We start from the raw sequence: 17,637 nt of genomic DNA, 5'->3' as shown, positions 1-17,637 counted from the left end.
TAAGACATAGAACCCTGGGCTTGTTTAACTCAAGGAGGAAAAAAGAAATTAAAAAAAAAAAAAACAACTTTTTTTTTTTACCAAATTATTCTTCCTATCCTACGCTCTGTGCTCTGGTGTTAGTTTTTCTATTGCTGTTGGATTAATTCTCAGAGAAATGCCATCCTTCTGAATTTCGAAAATTGAGTTCAAATTATCACTGGGAAGAGATAAGACAGAAAACATTCTGCTCATGTAGCCTGTCTCTAAATATACCCCTCAGAGACTGAAGGAATATGAGTATTTTCAGCTAATGGAGAAGTGATCCCACAGTAGAATCAAGTCAGATTCTAAACTGTCACAATCACTACCTATAGTCTTCGTATAATCTACCCATAATCTTCCCCCTGATAAAAAGGGAGCCTCCATTTGTGGCATAGTTCAGGGCCTCCTGGATCTCCCTTCACAGAGACCTGAGATTGTTCCATAGCTAACTGCTCTTGGGACCTGGACCTCATAAAACCCTGGTTCTCTGCGTGGCTGCTCAGTGTGTACCTGTTTCTCAGTCGATCGCCCAAACTAAGTCACAGCATTTCAAACTTGTTTACAACTGTTCTATCAGTGAACCCACTGGTCACTCCTAAACCGCTACACACCCCTCAACCACCTCCAGACCCTTTCAGCCATGTCCATTTACTTGCCTTTGACTCATCTTTTCTTCTCAGTAAGCCTCTAGGTACTACCTAGACTAATTTTTACCTAACTTAAATTGCCTGTACTATTGGTCCTGTTCCTTGCAGAATGAAATATTGTGTGGAACATGGTTCAGGCATTTGGGGAGCTCTTCAAGCTTTAATCCACCAATTTCCAAATTATTTATTAAACTTTGATCAACTTAGTTTGCTTTTTTGTGGGGGGAAAAGGGATTCAAATTCAGGCTCCACTTTTAAGAAAAAAGGAAAACCAAAAATCTCTGCAATATAATTTTCCTTTATGTCTTACCTCTCCCTGCATTGTATACACATACAATGTGTGTGTGTGTGGGGGGGGGGTTATGTTTGTGGGAGACACACATTTACCATCATTTTAAAGAAAGAGATACTGTGTGTGTGTGTATTAACTCTATGACTTTAAAAGACAAAATACATCCTGCATCTCCACTTGCTGAAGAGTTGGTTTTTCTTCCAATAGTGTTGTGAAGTGTCCCCCAACAGCTTGTCACGGGCCCACAAGGGTTCTTGATGTTAAACGTCAATAATATTAGAGGTATGAGACAGCTTTATGTTCTTTCTTCACCAGTGCTAAATACAGAAGAATGCACGTGGAAGCCTTTTGGATTTTTTAAAAGGGAACAAAGGCCTGAGAAGGTTGCCAGCAAATAAAACAACATCTGCAGGGTCTCCAGGAGGCGGAGCTTCCTGGGCCAGGAGCTGAACAAAGGAGCTGGAGAGGACCTGGCAAAATAAGCTGTGGAGCATGTCACTGGGGTGAAGCCAGAAAGGTGCGCCTGGGCCTGGCCTGCTGGGCACAAAGGGGTTTTAAGGCTGGAGGTGAAAGGACAGAGGGGATCAGGCCGGGAAGAGATTCTAAGGGGGCCTTCTATATGCAGAATGAGAAAGAAGCTCAGCGGGTGCTGAGGCAGGCCAGAGGGATGGGCCCGGTGGGGGTTGAAGGAGGGAGTTTGGGGAGACAGAATCTGAAGGACTTGGTGACGGATTGCATGTTTCAGGAACGACTCACAGAACAAGTGTCAAACATGGTGCTGAGGTTTTTTTTCTCAAGGAACGTTCTGAACCAACTTTTGGTTCAGGCCACACACACACACTTCCTCAGCTCCTAATTCTTGACTAAAGGTAAATTATCTTTTCTTATATTACAATTCAATTCATTTACTCTCCGGGTGTTTTATCTTAATAAATCTTCATAGTAAGGTTGTAATTTGATGCACTGGGGTGATATCTTTTATTGCTTTAAACAGTCTCTTTTCAGGGCTTTAACCAAGACAAGAAGGGGGATAGTCCTGTCGCCTGTACTAGGTCTGCCATCTAAATGGTCCCCAAGGAATGTTGATAGATGGGTGTCATAACCACCAGTCAACACTTCCTGGTAAGAAGGTCAATGTACAAGAATTGTCACAAAGTCCATTGCTGTGTGAGCATCATCCCACCCCCTGGTGCTGGGACTTGCTGGGACTGATAGGACCTCCCCTGTTGTCCAACAGGGGAGAAGGCCTTCATGATCAGAGAGCGTTAACAGAGACTTAGTAAGGGGAGCAAGTCCTGTAGGCACCAAATTATACCCAATAGTTCTGCAGTATACATTGGCTCAGAGTCAAGTTTGCCTGGATAAAACAATCCTGCTTCTGCTCTGAACTTCTTTGGACTTTCCTTTAACTAAGGAACAAGACAACAGAAAGGTAAGAATGTGTAGGAGTCAAAGGGAATTCCAACAGAGAAACTCAGGAAGTTAATAACCATTTGCAGTGGAGAAGATGTCTCACAGTAGGCAAAACCCCTCAAAAGCAGGTCTGAGGGAATATTTTGTAGTTAAGAATATATCAGGCCAGTATATAATATTTCAATAGCATATAGCATATGTATTTCAAGTTGCTCATATTTTTAAAAATAAATCTAACAGCAAAACAGCAGCAGCTATCTATGCTGCAAGGAAAACAAATCCCTTGGGTACAATTAAAATTACAAGATAATTGGCAGCTAGCTATCAGATGATACCTCCCACAATAAATCACCTTGAACTTTTGGCCTAGGTTCACTGAGACCTTAGAATATTCAGGAAGTATCTTGGGAATTTAGCTCCCAACTTTTCACTAAGAACACTTTCAATAACCATGTTGACCAGCAGTTCCTCTATAATATTGTTGCAAATGGAACAAATTATTTTAGAGATATATAGTGTTATTATCAAATGATTCCCACAGAGGGTTAACTTTCTGCAGTAATCAGTTAGTAATACTATTAAAGTTGGCTCCAGCTGCGGGCCCACAGGTCTGTCTGGATTCAGGCAGCACCCTGGGTACGTGCCACATGCAGCAGCAACACTCTAAGACCGAGATCCCTTCTGTTTCCCACTTCACTCCCACTCACCTGGTTACCATGAGGCACAGCCTCCATGCTTCGAGCAAAGGATCTTTCTGAAAATGCAAATGTGAATCAGTTTTTCCCCTGCTTAAATACTTCAGGGATTCCCCATTGCCCTCAGGGTGAAGTCCAAACTTCATGGGGTTTATAAGGCCCTTCGTTCTGTAGGAGCCCCCTGCCTGCTGCCATCTATCTGGCCACTCCTCACCATGCCATTCCATCCCACACATCCAGAGTTCTTTATGCATTTTCCCTCTGACCTTTGTCCTCTTCCTAGAGCACACACCTTCCTCTTCACCTAGCCTACTCCTAGTTTTTCCCTTTTATTATTATGATCCATGTCATACAAATATGGACTTAAACATAGAGAGTTTAAAGAATAACTATTTTGTAAAAATTCCTGAATTCTCTTCCATGCTTCTGTAGAATCACAACCTTTCCCCTACTTTTTTTCTTTGCTTTTATCATTTATATATGCATTCCTAAGCAACAGCTTGTTGTTTGAACATTGTGTGCTTTGCTTTTCTCTCCAATATTGTATTTGTGAGATTCAACCTATATATTTTCATTGTTGATACTATTCTTTTGTAAAACTAAACCACTATTTATCCATTCTACTGTGTTGTTTGTTCTGGGGTTATCCATTACAAATAACAAAGCTGGGAATATCCTTGTACATGTAGACTCAAGTCTATATGTACAGATGCAAAACTTCCTCTAAAGGCCTGGGCCCAGAAATGGAATGCTACCTCCCATGGTATGCAAAAAATTCATTCAGCTTTTCTAGATAATCCCAAATAGGTTTCCAAAGTGGTGGTACTAGTTTGTATATGATGTTGCTAACTCCAAGTCTCAATTTTTACAATTGTTCAAATCAAATTTGAAGTACCAATTGTATTTCAAAAACTTTAAAAATATAAATTGGTTATCAGAAAGCCTATCCAAATGCTGAAAAGACTGTTTCAGGTATCCTCCATCTGTAATCTGTTAGCATCTGTGCTTACTCCATGTCACGCTAATCACACCTTGTTGCATATACATAACAGATGTGAAGGGAAGCTGCTCAGATCCCCAACTGTTTTCCCTCTGGACTCACTGCTCCATTATAACTAAGACCATTTGTCCCTCAGATTTCTCCCAGTCAATGACTGAGCATGATGGAGGTATGAAACCAGGTTCATTTCTATCACACACAGGACTGATCTGAGGATTATTATACCCAGAATACATAGGGAAACTCAAAACTCAACAATAGGAAAATAATCCAGTTTGCAAAGTGGGCAAAAAACCAAATTCTCAATAGACACATCGTTAAAGAAGATGGCAAGTAAGCCATCTATAGATGGTATATAAACACATGAAAAGATGTTCAGTATCATTAGTTTTAAGAACATGCAAATTACAACTATAATGAGATATTACTAAATGCTTATTAGGATGGTTGCAATTGAAGTGAATCAAAAGACCAAGTGCAAGAAAGATAGTAACTGAAACAATCACATACTGCTGTTGGAAACATAAAATGATATGATAATTTTAGCAATTTCTTAAAATGTTATACTGGAATATGCCATATGAGCTAGTCATTCTACTCTGAGATATGTACAAAAGGTAAATAAATGCATGTGCCCATACAAAGAACTGCACACACATGTTCATAACAGCTTTAGTTGTAGTAGTCAAAAACCATAAATGACTCAAAGGACTATCAGTGGGTGAATATGACATGCCCAAACAACAGACTAGTGCTCAGCAATTAAAGGGGTCCAACCATTGATATATTCAACAACATGGATGCCTCTCAATAGAGCTAAGGGTGGGGGGACAGATAAAAAGAAACACATATTGAATTATTCTATTATTTATAATTCTAGAAAATGTAAACTTGTAGCAACATGAAACAAAGTATGGGAATGAAGCAGAGATATTATATAGCACACAAGGAAACTTTTGGGATGTGATGGATATATTTATTATTTTGATTGGGACAATGGTTTCATGGATATACATGTATGTCTAAACTTACCAAAATTACATATTTAAAGTAAATTTTTTTACTTTAAATATGTACAGTTTATTATGTTCCAATTATACTTCAAAAATTCTAAAAATATAAATCATTCACATTGTTATTGTTCTGTGAGGAAAGTCATTGTCTGATAATTCATGGATAAGGGATGACAATTATACCCACCTCTGGAATTTAAGTCAATTAAACCAAAATAAGAACAATAACAACAAAGAGTCCTGATTTTATTTCTTGTACTTTAGGGGTCTTGTTAAGGAAGTCAGACTGTAGGCCAATATGGTAAAGATTTGGGCCTACTTTTTCTTCTATTAGACACAGAGTTTCTAGTCTAGTGCCTAAGTCTTTGATTCACTTTGAGTTGATTTTTGTGCAAAGTGAGAGATAGAGGTTTAATTTCATTTTGCTACATATGGATTTCCAGTTTTGCCAGCACCATTTGTTGAATAGGCTATCTTTTCTCTAGTGAATGTTTTTGGCACCTTCGTCTAGCATGAGATAACTGTATTGGTGTGAGTTTGTCTGGGTGTCTTCTATTCTGTACCTTTGGTCTACATGTCTATTTTGGTGCCAATACCTTGCCATTTTTGTTACTATGGCTCTGTAGTACAGTTTAAGGTCTGGTATTGTGATGCCTCCTATTTCCCTTTTCTTGCTAAGGATTGCTTTGGCTATTCTGGGTCTCTTATTTTTCCAAATAAATTTAATGATTGCTTTTTCTATTTCTATGGAGAATGTCATTGGGATTTTAATATGAATTGCATTAAATCTGTATATTTTTGTTAATATGGCCATTAATTCTGCCTATCCAGAAGCATGGGAGATCTTTCCATTTTCTGAGGTTTTCTTCAATTTCTTTCTTTAGTGTTCTGTAGTTTTCATTATAGAGTTCTTTCACCTCTTTTGTTAGATTGATTGCCAGGGTTTTTGTTTTTTTTTTTGTTTTTTTTAAGGCTATTGTGAATGGGGTACTTCTCCTAATTTCTCTTTCAGTGGACTCATCACTGATGTGTAGGAATGTGTTTGATTTATGGGTATTGATTTAATATCCTGCTACTTTGCTGAATTCATTTATTAGTTCCAGAAGTTTTCTGGTGGAATTTTTTGGATCTTCTAGATATAGAATCATGTCATCAGCAAATAGTGATAGTTTGAGTTCTTCTTTACCTATTTGTGTCCCTTTAATTTATTTTGTCTGTCTAATTGCTCTGGCTAGAGTTGAATAGAAGTGGTAAAAGAGGACATCTTTGTCTTGTTCCCATTTTTAGAGGGAATGCTTTCAATTTTTCTCTCTTAGAATGATGCTGGCCTTGTGGGGGGGAGGGGCAAATAAGCTTATGTAGCTTTTACAATGCTGAGGTATGTTCCTACTATCCTTAGTTTTTTCTGGTGTTTTGAACATGAAGTTGTGCCATATTTTGTCAAATCCTTTTTTTTAATTTATTTTTTATTCTAATTTGTTATATATGAGAGCAGAATGCATTACAATTCATATTTCACATATGCATTACAATTTATATTACACATATTTTGCATCTATTGAGATGATCATATGATTCTTGTTTTTAAGTCTATTAATATGATGAATTATGTTTATTGATTTCCATATGTTGAACCAATCCTGCATCCCTGGGATGAACCCCACTTGATCATGATGCAGTATCTTTTTAAAATGTTTTTGTATGCAACTTGCCAGAATTTTATTGAGAATTTTTGCACCTATGTTCATCAGGGATATTGGTCTGAAGTTTTCTTTTCTTGATGTGTCTTTGTCTGGTTTTGGTATCAGGGTGATATTAGATTCATAGAATGAGTTTGAAAGGGATCCTTCCTTTTCTATTTCATGGAATACGGAGGAGTATAGGTGTCAATTCTTCTTTGAAAGTCTTGTGAACTTGACTGAGAATCCATCTGGTCCTGGGTTTTTCTTGGTTGGTAGGCTTTTGATGGTATTTTCTATTTCATTACTCGAAATTGATCTATTTAAATCATGTTTGATTTCCTCATTCAATTTGGGTAGGTCATATGTCTCTAGAAATTTGTCAATGTCTTCAATATTTTCTATTTTATCAGAGTATAAATTTTCAAAATAGTTTCTAATTATCTTCTATATTTCAGACATGTCCATTGTGATATTTCCTTCTTTATCTTATATTTTAGTAATTTGAGTTTTCTTTCTGTTTTTTTTTTTTTTTCATTAGCATGGCTTGGGGTTTATCTATTTAATTTATGTTTTCAAAGAACCAGTTTTTTGTTTTGTCAATTTTTTTCAATTGTTTCATTTGTTTAGATTTTATTGATTTCAGCTCTGATTTTAATTGTTTCCTACCTTCTACTACTTTTGGTATTAATTTGTTCTTCTTTTTCTAGGGCTTTGAGAGATGTAGGCCATTTATCTGTTGATATTTTATTCTTTTAATGAATGCTCTCAATGCAATAAACTTTCCACAATTGGGGTTGTGGCTCAGTGGTAGAGTGCTTGCCTATCATGCATGAGCCTCAGCACGACATAAAAATAAAAAGCAAATAAAATAAAGGTATTGTGTTCATATACATCTAAAAATACTATGTGTGTGTGTGTGTGTGTGTGTGTGTGTGTTATAAAACTTTCCTCTTACTACTGCCTTCATAGTGTCCCAGAGATTTTGATATGTTGTATCAGTGTTCTCATTTACCTCTAAGAATTTTTTTATTTCATTCTTGATTTCTTCTACTATCCATTCATCATTCAATAGTGTATTATTTAGTCTCCATTTGTTAGAGTAGTTTCTGTTTTTTATTTTATCACTGATTTCTAATTTCATCCCATTGTGATCTGATAGAATGAAGGGTATTATCTCTGGGCCTTTTTGTGTGTGTGTATGTGTTTACTAAGAGTTGCTTTGTGGCATAAAATATAGTCTATTTTAGAGAAGGAGTCATGTGCTACTGAGAAGAAAATATATTCGCTCATTGATGGATGATATATTCTATATATGTCTGTTAAGTCTAAGTTATTGATTGCGTTATTTAATTTTATTGTTTCTTTATTTAGTTTTTGTTTAGAAGATCTGTCCAGTAGTGAGAGAGGTGTATTAAAGTCACCCAGTATCATTGTGCTGTGGTCTATTTGATTCTTGAAATTGAGAAGGGTTTGTTTAATGTATACATAGATGCTCCATTGTTTGGGGCATAAATATTTACAATTGTTATGTCTTGCTGATGTATACTTACCTAAAGAAGTATGAAATGTCCTTCTTTGTCTCTTTTGATTAACTTTAGCTTGAAGTCTACTTTTCTGAAATGAGGATGGAAACCCCTGCTTGCTTATACAATCCATATATGAGTGATATGTTTTTCCAAATCTTTCACCTTCAGCCTGCGGATGTCTTTGCTCATGAGGTGAGTCTCTTGAAGACAGCATATTGTTGGGTCTTGCTTTTTAATCCATTTTGCCATTCTATGTCTTTTGATTTATAAGTTTAGGCTGTTAACATTATTTGCAGAGAACGCCTTATAGTTACCTGTCTTGACTAATATTCAAGTTTTAAAGTCATAATATTCAAATCCTAAGTTCTTCTGAGTCTTTTTGTTTAATGTAGAAGTCTTATAATTTTGATATCTAGTAATTTTTATATGAAAAGAAGTTTAGTCATTTTCATTTTTCTTTAATCAATGTTAAAATGACTCTTAAGTTTGATAGGATAAATCCTTCTAAATAGCCTTATTTATTTATTTATTTGGGGTGTAGATGAACAGCATGCCTTTATTTTGTTTGTTTATATTTTTATGGTGCTAAGGATTGAACCCAGTGCCCCCACATGAGCTAGGCAAGCGCTCTGCCACTGAGGTACAGCCCCAGCCCAAAATAGTATTATTTATAAACTTATTACTCAATTTCTTAAAACATTTTGAGTACATTTAAATTTAAAATATATCTGATTCTCTAAAACACTTCAAACACCTGACATTGCAAACTTAGCCTGACAAGTGAGATCTTTCTAGGTCTTTAAGCAATTATTGAAATTTAATAAATCTAGTGAGTGAAGTTTTCTTAAGATTCATGACAGATAATTGCCAACTGTTTCTCATGTGAATTCTCCCTCTTTTTTTTTCTTTTACATAAAACCCCTAGGTTTTCATTTGGTTTGTCCATCCAACAACAGATTACATTTACCAGTTTCTTTTGCAGTGGGGTATGATCATGTGACCAAGTCTTGGTTAATGGAACTTGGGCAGATATGAAGAAAGCTACAACCAGGTCATTTCCTTCAAGGTAATTGTCACAGACACTGTTCTTTCTCACTTCCCTTAGATGTGGTGGTGAGCCACCATGAACCACATTGATGGCCCCCAAGCCCACAGAGCCCACAGAGAGCCAAAGGAGAAAAGGAGCCAATTCTTTAGAAGACCTTAAGGAGAAATGTTGCTTGGCCTTCAGTTCTGACCACTCATTACTAGACTGTAACATAAGAAAAACAGAACAAAACTTTTATCATCTTTGAGCCATAGGGTTAGACTGTACCCCAGTAATACAGTCTCAGACTATCCATAAACTTAATCATATCCTCTTAAATGTTTCAAATTAAATTCAAGTCTAATGTACTAGGTTTTCTTATATGTTAGATTGCCATCAATGTTTTAACCTCTTTAAATAACACACAGATTATAATGATGATTAAACACTTACACCTAATCTTACCACAGGAATGTATCTTAGTCTGTTTTGTGCAGCTATAGCAAAATACTATAGACTGGGTAATTTATAATGAACAGAAATTTATTTCTTAAAGATCCACAGGCTAGAAAGTTAAAGATCAAGGGGCCAACATCTGGTAAGGGATTTCATGCTGCATCATGCAATGGCAGAAGGGATTAGGGTTAGATCATCTGGTTTAACACTGACCTACAAACCTGGTAAATGATTCCATCTCAGTTATGATTTGCCCAAGATGCTCATTCTCTGTCCAGACTGAAGTCCTGCACTTAATATTGGGGAAAATCATTCCTCCACAACAAGCATATATGTGGGGTTTACTAAGTCACTCAACTGGTGTGGTCATTCCATGTGTCCGAGACTGGTGAAACCAGAGTTTGAGACTAAATTCAACTCTCCACTTCTGTTGTTGGGTGGGGCCTGTGCAAACTGCAAGCCTCTGCAGCTGAGTTTCAGTGTTATTAGCTAATCACAGCAGGGGATGCCCACCAGCGTCAACTCTGAGGGTCCCAGCCAGCCAGCAAAGGCAGATTCTTCTCCCCTACTATCAAATGGTTTATTTTGAGGCTCAGTGTTGCAGTTCTAAATGGTGGAGTATGCCTTCCAGTGTTGCAACAGACCCTAGCAACTCACCACCAACTTCTTTCTGGGTTCAAGAATGAAATATGGAAGGCAAGAGTGAAAGAATAGGATTTATTCAAATGTGAAGAACAGTAACAGAACTCTTGCAAGGGCAAGAAGGGACCCCAAGGTTGTACTAGTCTAGGAGTTTGTGTGGCAACTGGGTCAATGCTATTGGTCCGAGTTTATGCTAATCAGGGTTTGGGAAAGTACTTGCTATTATTTAATCCTTGAGTCTGAACTCCCATTCAGGCCTGCCCCACTTCATTTTCTTCATGATGATAGGTAAGCAGGAGGCTGAGGACATCAGATGGTGGATGTGTGGGTTCTGGGCTGCTGCACTATATAGAGCGGGTGTCCACATCAGGCCAGGTCTGGCCCACCACAGGGTAGCAGAGTAGCATACCCTGGCTTGCCTCCACCCTGGTTGACTGTGCCTCGGCCTACACCCAGCATAAGAGGCTCCATGTGCCACCTGCTGCCTATGTTCCAGCCTGCTGGGGGCCAGCACTCTGCATCTCTGGGACAAGGGCTGGCTTCACTGGGACATGGTGGTGACCAAACCCACATATGTGTCTGTCTCTGGAAGAAAAAAATGAAGTGGCTAAATTAGCTAGGCTTGGTAATAGGAAGGAAATAAGGAAGGAAAGATGTGTTAGTCAGCTTTGTGTTACCATAACAAAATACCTGAGATTATCAACTTAAAAAGAGGAAAGGTCTATTTTGACTCACAGTTTTAGAGATTTTGATCCATGGTCAATTTGCCCTGTTGCTTTTGGCCTGTGGAGAGACAACGCATCATGGTGGAGTGTGTATCAAAGCAAAACTGCTTACTTCATGGGCTGGGAAGTAAAGCAGAGAAAGAGGAAGAGATGAGAGCCCCCACAGTTCCCTCAAGGGCATGTCTCCAGTGAACTGGAGACCTGCCAATAGGCCCCATCTCTTTTTTTGGTGGGGAGGGGATGCTGGAGATTGAACCCGAAGGCCCTGCCTCTTAAAGATTCCACCACCCTCCAATAAGTACCAGCCTGGAATCCAATTCTCTAATCCTTGGGCCTTTGGGGCACTATCAAAATCTCAACTGCAGCAGAGAGAAAGGTAATAACCGTGACTCTAGGGCTCCTCCCACATGTCATTGGACATATAGGAGATGATGTAAGAGGGACATCAGGTTTTTGTAAGCAGCAATGTAGGCATCTCAGGTGGGGTGTGTCATTTAGAATCAAGCTGCTCGGATCCAACACCAGCTCCATGCTCTCCAGCTGTGTGACGACATCAGCCACATCACTTAGCCTCTTAGCAACTTTCCTTCCTGAAAACAAGGAGAGCAATAGCCCTAGAAAACAGAGTATTGTTAAGATGAAATAAGCTTATAAATGTAACGCATCTGAAACAGGACCTGGCTTCCCAAAATTATCCTTCAGTACATAATAGGTCAGAGCTGCCCTTGAGGTACCAGCAGAATGTCATCTCTGGGGATCTAGACTTTGGTTCCCTTCACAGTTGGGTCCTGGCCTCTGGAACAATCCTGATGCAGATAGGGTACTCAATAAGTCTGTGGTGCCAAATGCAGGTGGGGGTTTCCTCTAGATGGTGGGCTGTGTCCCCTTGAGCTGGGGTTATTGACCTGTGAGTCTCATTTGGGAATGATACCTGAAGCCTTCAGCTAGGCTGAGTCCCCAGGGAAAGAGCAAGGAGTGTGCTTGTCACAGGACAGAAGCCGATTAGTCAAGAAGCAAGGAAATGGTAGAGAACAACATGTACTACCATGAGCCAGCTGATCAGAAAAAGGCCAGACCATCATCCTAAGAACCGTCCTGACTAACAACCACAACTGAAGAGCTTATATGGGAAATTAAGGGAAAGTATTTTTAGCCACAGATGAGTGGGTGGTAGAGTGATCATTAATCCTACAGTGATCTATTCATTTGATGCACATTCTGATGTTATCTGAAGGTCACCAGATGTTCCAGGTTCTGTAGATCTAAGAGTCCTTTTTCTTGAAATAGTTGACTCTAGCAGTTAGTATTTTAATCAATTTAGGTGCAGCTTTTCTTTAAAATGCAGAATCCTGGGCAAAGGCAAAGAAAACAGAAAGCAAGTTTGCAAAGGACTAGTTAGCCCAGTAGACAGCTTCAGGGCCATGGGTACCATTTGGGACATAGGTCTCTGCCACTTCTACCCCACCTCCCCTCCCCTGGGGGTCCGTTCATCATCATCCCTCTTAGGGGTCCTGAAAAACAAACATTCTAGGAGGAACAGAAGATAGCTTGAGCTTCTCCATCCTAGAGCTGGGCGGGGAAAGGTGGCCTTCCCCTTTCCTGGGTCCACAGCTGTGCAAAAAATTGTGTTGCTGCAGTATTGGTGCTTTTCTCCTCACTAGGTGGAAAATATTTGTGTTAGTTAGCTTTCCATTGCTGTGACAAAATACCTGAGAAAAACAACTTCAAGGGAAGATTTAATTTGGCTTATGCTTTCAGAGGTTTCAGTCCATGGTCACTGGCTCTGTTGTCTCTGGGCCTGTGGCAAGGCAGAATATAATTGCTCAGCTCATGGCAGCCAGGAAGCAGATAGAGAGAGAGAGATTGAGGGGTGGGGAGGAAGGGACCGCAGACAAGATATAACTTTCCAGCGCACATCTCCCGTGACCTACTTCCTCCAACCTCTCCCTACTTCCTTCAGTTTCCACCACCTCCCAATAGTCTATTCAGCTATAGATTCCTCTAATCCACCGATGAGGTCAGAGTCTTCGTGATCCACTCACTTCCCAAAAGACCAACCTCAGAACATTGCTGCTTTGGAGACCATGCCTTCAACACTTGAGCCTCTCGGGGGGAAGTCAGATCCCAGCCACAACAGTGCCATCATCGTCGTTGTCTGTTGCATGTGCTGGCTGTCTATTCCTGTGTCTGGGTGCCTATTTTACTACACATCCAGCCCTCGTCCTTCTCCTCCCTCCTCTTGTTAGAACTCCAGGTACTGGCATTGGTGCCTGAACTATTTCAGGGAAAGGTTACCTGCCGTGACTGGTCTGTCCTGTAAATTAACAGTTCTCTGCTAACTTTCCACTCAGGAAGTTCCCTTCAGGGGACGCCCCATTCCCCTGGCCTTGATAGTATTTCCTTGTGACCCACATGTCTCAGAGTGACCGTAAGAGGCTCAGCACGACATCCTCATGAGCTCCACCCTGAGTGGTAGGTTGTGGAAAATGGACCTCATGAGCTTTCTGGTAGCTTCCCTGCTCTTTAAAGCAGTAAAGCCCTGATTTAATTGTTTCCTCACATTTTAAAAGCCAACACCCCAAGATAGAGGCTGGCCGCCCCACCCCAGGAAGGGGGTCTGGTTCCCAGAAGAGGCCCTGCCCCAAGGCTTTAGCCTCTGTGAACCTCCACAGATCAATAGATAAGCCCCAGGTGAGTCAGAGGGAGTAGGAGGCCCCAGCAGGGGCCGTTCAGGGACTGCCCAGGGCCTGAAAATCTAAGAAGAGAGGGAGCCATCGTGCTAGGCTTCTGCGTTCTGAAGGGTGATATTTTTGTCACAGGCATCTTTCGATTGTAAGATCTCTGTAAACTCATTACAGAAAATTTATACCACAATCTGAGCACAGCAATTATTGGCCCTCAGAGATTTCTAGACTTACTATGGATCTATTTGTATATTTTAGTGACATCCCTGGAATCACGCTGTCCATACCATTCTGTATTCCACTCTTTCCTATATGTCAATCATGAGGATGCCCATGTTCTCCATGAACCTTCATAGCAATTATTTAAAACTGCAGCACAAGGACTGCCGCGTAGCTCCCCTACACCGCCCTGGATCTTGGACATTTCAGTTCACACTTTTGCACTCTTCTGTTCTGTAACTAATTCTTAGATGAACATCTTCGTGCTTTGGCTTTTTCTGCATTTAGGAGCGCTTCCTTTGGTTGGCCTCCCAAAGTGGATTTCTTGAATCATTTATGGCTTCTTTGGCATATTTTCACCAGTAAATAAATAAAATAGAAATGGGCAGAGCAGGCCTCAGAACCTGGAAGACTGAGACTGAACAACAAGGACCTATTTTTTTCAACACCTAGAAAACAGCCGTAAAATTTATCTGGGGGTGGGGTAGGGTAAGAGGTCAAAAGATCTAGAAAGAGGAAATAGAGATGACTAGAAATGCCTGAGTAGTACAGGGCTCTGTGCTAAGAGAAGAGTCTTGAGTCTGGACGGGCACCTGCCCACATGCTTTCCGGGCCTCAGTGGCACCACCCTGGGCACAGCTCCAGTGGGGACCAGTGGGAGATACAATGGAAAGTTACTCAAAGGCGGAAACTGGCACATCCCCGTGGTTCCCAGAAGTAGGCCCAGCCCACCCCTCTCCGAGGACACCATAGAAAAAGGGAATTCCAGCACCTGCTTCCTGCGGGTTCCAATCTGGCCATTTCCACCCATTCCTTCCATCTCGTTCTATCCTGAGTTTTGTTTTTTAGACATTCAGTCTTATAGTCACTTTTTGACCACTCAAGGTAAAAGTGGCACGGTCCTTTTGCATCTGACAATGGTTCCCTCAAGCCGTAACTCTGGCTCCATTACCACTGGCTGCAGCTTTGGGTCACCCCGCACGGATTCCTCCACAAGCCCCAGGACCACCGCAGCCCTGGCCTGGAGGGCTCCCTCCCTGGGTTCTTCTTGTGCTGCTTGGTTTCTAGCACTACCTAGACGCTGTCAATGTCCATTTGTTCTCCCAGCCCAGACCTCCCTCTTGGACTCCAGGCCCCACATTTTGGCTGACCATTAGATGTTTCTAAATGCACCCTAGACTCAGAAGTTGCATGAGTCCTTTATCTCCCCTTCTCTGGTACATAAGTGGCACCACCCAACACTCAGGCCTTGTGGCAGAAATTTGAAAACCTCCTAGACTTGACCTCGTTTCTCACCTCCCACCCAAGAAGCCACCAAGTACCTCTCAAACCCATCCCTTCCTCCTAACTGCCTCCCTCCATGGAACTAGACATGCACTCCTACAATGATACCTTGCCAGCCTCACAAACCTGGGGCTTCTCTCTCCTGCCCTGTGTCTCCCTCCAGAACAGAGAGATGATCATGACGCTTCCCTATTTAAAACCCTAACTGCCCCCTGGAGCCAGGGGTGCTGGAGGACAACATTCCAAATCCATTCGTTTCTTCACTCACTCAGCTAGGGTGTACCAGGACTTGCATCTGAGGGACACTGTGCTAGCCCAGGGGATAAATAGAGCAAATTTCCCAGCTGGGAAATAGAGCAAATGTGGAGAAGCAACATGCAAGATCATCTAGAAATGGCTCATCCATCCACACCCAGTTTAACCCCTGGCTACATCCCCACCTAGTACTGTACAGTTACACTCACAACCTTGCAATTCCCAAAGCCTGGTGTGTCTCTGCCTTTGACAAGTTGCTCCTTTGGCCTTGTTTCTACTTCCCTGTTGTTTCTGTGCATTATCATTTGTTCTTCCCGACTCTGCTGCATTCTTAGCTCCTCTTGAAGCTTCCCTGAGTCTCTCCTCGAGTCCCTTGGGACTGACCTGTCCTCCCTCTATGTCACCAGCACCTGTGTTTACCTCTGTAATTATATTTACTATGCAGTTTGGTGACATCCTTTATTCTCTTTCCCACCAGCCACCTATACACACACACACACACACACACACACACACACACACATGCTCCTTAAGATAAGGTGCCCTGGATTTTTTTTTTTAATCATCATTGCCCAATAATGCACTGATGCATTTGATAAACAACTATATGAAGATGACATACATTATTCTTACTATAAATGAGTTAAATGAGTTAAAAAATATCTTGATGAATGCATTCATTCACCAAGCTCACTGTAAATGCAAGTTAAAATCTTGGGTACAACATTTAATAACTCTGGTGAGAACAGCATCCAGGTCGTCCATCCAGTGCCTACTGAACACATTTTTATTGCACGTCTTCTGAGTATGTGCCAGGCATCGTTTTGCCTCTGGAGATAGAGCAGTGAAAAAATTAGACTAAGTCCCTCTGTTCATAGAGCTTGTGTTCTACTGGGAAAAGCAGACCACAGACATATAAGCAAATAGAAATCTCAGTGGGTGATGAAGGCTGTGAAAAAAACAATCATAATGGGAGAGAACATTCTTGGAGACAGAAAAGGGGTCATCCACAGTGACTGGAGTGACTTGGAAAAGCCTCCCTTTACCTTTACCTCCTCATCAGTGAGCTGGGAATGAAAACAGCTTCAGGACTGGGGTGAGTTAGAGGATTACTTGAGAAAATATGGATACAGCATTGACACTTAACAAAAAGTGTCCTTATTGCTGAGTTTTAAGCAGGGTGAGAGATGATCCAATTTACACTCTTCAAGGAGCACTCTACCTGCAGGTGGAGAATGGATTGTGAAGATGGGGAGGCAGGGAGGCCAATCCAGAGGCTGTCATGTGGGAAAGGTGACGCTTTCGACTTTGTGTGTCCAGAGGCAGATTCTGCCTCCCGCCCTGCACAGGAGTCATACACACTCCTGCCCAAGCTCTGCCCATCACTTCTGGGCAGTTGTTCCCATCTGGTCCACTTCTGGAATGTTGTGTGACTCACTTTCTTCGAGCTCCTTGCCGGTGTCCTTGACTTTTCATTCCATCCCGGTCCATCTGACTCTTCCTTGACATTTCATTATCGTCTCTCCTGAAATTTCCCAGTCCTACCAGCAGCATGGCCACTGTTATACTTTTGAGTTTTTGACACTTTGGTGAACTGAATAAATAAGAATGCAGACGATTCTTAGAGGAGATAACTAGACACTCAGAAATGCGCACGAGTCTTATAAACACCATCTTCCAGCAGCTGCTCACGGTGAGGTGTTTGAATGGTACGGGGTGTTGTTTTCACATGGTCATCAAATGTTTGCCCACTCAGTGGCTGTACGGAGCCATCAAAGCAACCCACAGCTCTGCCTTGGGGAAGACAAACACGTATGTTTGTTGAATGAATGAGCAAATTCTGGAAGCTTAAGGCAGCCTCAAGAGTGGAAGCAGGAAAGAAATGTCTAGGGAACAGCCTAGATGAGGCTGCTCAGACCCCCTGTACTGTGGTCTGGGGTGATGTGACTCAAACTCCAGTCCTGCCACCCCTCCCCGCACCCTTCTTTCCTCTCTCTCACCCTCCCTTCTTCTTCTTCTTCTCTTTTTTTCCTTTTGTTTGTTTTAGTTATAA

At 41.1% G+C, this 17,637-nt stretch overlaps 1 long non-coding RNA gene across 1 annotated transcript; it reads left to right on the top strand.

Annotated features, from left to right (window-relative positions):
- Nucleotides 1-1,285: 1,285 nt before the first annotated feature.
- On the top strand, nucleotides 1,286-9,769 carry LOC124088999 (uncharacterized). Its single transcript, XR_009226238.1, has 4 exons — nucleotides 1,286-1,480; nucleotides 1,958-2,085; nucleotides 8,365-8,484; nucleotides 9,218-9,769. It is a non-coding gene; the product is annotated as an uncharacterized LOC124088999 (long non-coding RNA).
- The last annotated feature ends 7,868 nt before the right edge of the window (nucleotides 9,770-17,637 follow it).

This window comes from Marmota monax, unplaced genomic scaffold (assembly GCF_021218885.2).
Source record: "Marmota monax isolate L192 unplaced genomic scaffold, Marmota_monax_Labrador192_F-V1.1 WCK01_AAM20220418_F8-fsc00125, whole genome shotgun sequence".
Lineage (NCBI taxonomy): Eukaryota > Metazoa > Chordata > Mammalia > Rodentia > Sciuridae > Marmota > Marmota monax.
The sequence above is the reverse complement of the archived record's forward strand: the minus strand, read 5'-3'. Positions and strand labels throughout refer to the sequence as shown.